General features: G+C 39.4%; 1 long non-coding RNA gene across 1 annotated transcript; it reads right to left on the reverse strand.

The window, feature by feature from the left end:
* Window positions 1-218: 218 nt before the first annotated feature.
* Window positions 219-1,181, reverse strand: LOC105560782. The gene is made up of 2 exons (XR_001008856.1): window positions 307-1,181; window positions 219-268 (listed from the first exon to the last, which is right to left on the reverse strand). It is a non-coding gene; the product is annotated as an uncharacterized LOC105560782 (long non-coding RNA).
* Window positions 1,182-1,989: the final 808 nt, after the last annotated feature.

The raw sequence follows: 1,989 nt of genomic DNA on the forward strand, positions 1-1,989 counted from the left end.
AGGTGGCTATGTATTGCGCGTAAAAGTTTATATTTTCCGTTAGCCATTAGTGTTAAGTGCAATTTTCATTCTGGTCGCGGTCGCGTATTATTATTATTTTGCTTGTGATTTATGTACATCCTGCGTATGCGTTAGCTCTAAGCAGCGGTACTAGCTATAAGTTTATACATCCTGCGTATGCGTTAGTCTCTAAGCAGCGGTACTAGTTTTAAGTCTTGGCGATACATCCTGCGTATGCGTTAGTCTATAAGTAGCGGTATTGTCAAATGTGTTCATACACCCTGCATAAATAAGCAGTGGTAATATTATAACAGTCTGTAATTTCTGTGATACATCCTGCGTATACACTCTAGTTCTAAGCAGCGGTATTACATGTATGCCTGCAATATTCTTTGTGATATTCGGCAGCGCCGATTATTTGTGATAGACACACAGTGTCATACCAAATTATTTTTTTTCTTTCTCTCCAGCGTTAGCACTCGGGGGGGAGTGTGTGGCGACTTGCAGTTGCCCATCTATACGACGACACAGTCTATGGTCGTTGGTGGCGCTGTTCGAGCGGGAACAGAATATGTTAGTCGTTACTCGCCTGTGTCACGGTTAAGACCGATCACCTTACCGTGAACCGAGATCTCAATAAAGTCTCTTATATCTCATATATCTAGTGAGTGAGTTCTTTCCCGCCTTAGCAACCAGCTATCGGCAAGGAAGTATTGTGGGCACTTCAGCCGGGCTGTAAATACATCGACTAGGCCCCACATCAGGGCTGTTGCAGGCAAGTTGAAAACTTGTTCCACTCACGGACATCACGCGGAGAAAAATAATTTGCTAGCACAGTATACCATATGTAAATTTAAGTAAATTTTGTCTGTTATTTAATAATAAAGTTATTTTCTCGTTTATGGTCAACTCTGTGTTAAGAACACTAATTTTATTGAAAAATAATTGTGCGAAATATTTAGCTAAAGAAATAAAAGAATTTCTGTTCAGTCAAACGTTCTGCTGTAATGATGAATAATTTTAATAATGTATAATAAAGAGATTTTCGTATCGCCATCACATTCTTATCAAATACATATGCAGTATTCAAGTAGCAGCAACAATTTCGCTGCAACAGCAAAATTATTTTTTTCCGTGCGTATCATAGAAAGTATATAATTATAAAATAATGTGTGGTGTTAAAATAATAAACAAAAAGTAAACATAAAAATAAAGAATGTTTTCTTACACGGAAAAGAAAGATTAGCTACCATATAATAACAGCTAACATTTTTGCGTAATAAAGTAATAGCTCTCGCTGCAAAAATGTTAGCTGTTAGTAAGAAAATTAGTCGTAAGAAAATTCACCAATCACAATCTATTATTCTTTGATCACTACACAAGCAGAATAAGGTTGGATTCACATGGAGCGTAATTTGCGTAGCGTAACCTGCGTATCACCAATCACAGGGTCATTCTGATAGAACCGTTTCAATAATTCCGTTGAAATAGTTCTGTGATTGGTGATACGCAGGTTACGCTTACGCAAGTTACGCTCCATGTGAATCCAGCATAATTTTTTGGAAGATTTTAAAGCGCGAAAAGAATCGATTCTAACCTTAAAAAATCGATTCTCTCGAAAATCGGACGTTACAAAATCGATATAAAAAATCGATTTTTCTTACGGAAAAAATCGATTTTTTTAACATCGATTCGGAATCGCACATCCCTATGAGGACTAGCTGCTCAATGCCAGTTTGAGGAGAGGTGGTGTTTTCCTGGCGGATGAACGCCTTGAGAGAGGTGGAAATCGGAGGAACGCCGTTATGAAGGCGCTCAACTGAAGGAGGAAAATCGGAGGAACGCCGTTATTTGGGCGCGCAATCGGAGGTGGAAATCGGAGGAACGCCGTTATGAAGGCGCTCAACCGAAGGAGGAAAATCGGAGGAACACCGTTATTTGGGCGCGCAACCGAAGGAGGAAAATCGGAGGAACGCCGTTATGAAGGCG

Source organism: Vollenhovia emeryi, unplaced genomic scaffold, assembly GCF_000949405.1.
Source record: "Vollenhovia emeryi isolate VEMERY1.0 unplaced genomic scaffold, V.emery_V1.0 DF945764.1, whole genome shotgun sequence".
NCBI classification, from domain to species: domain Eukaryota; kingdom Metazoa; phylum Arthropoda; class Insecta; order Hymenoptera; family Formicidae; genus Vollenhovia; species Vollenhovia emeryi.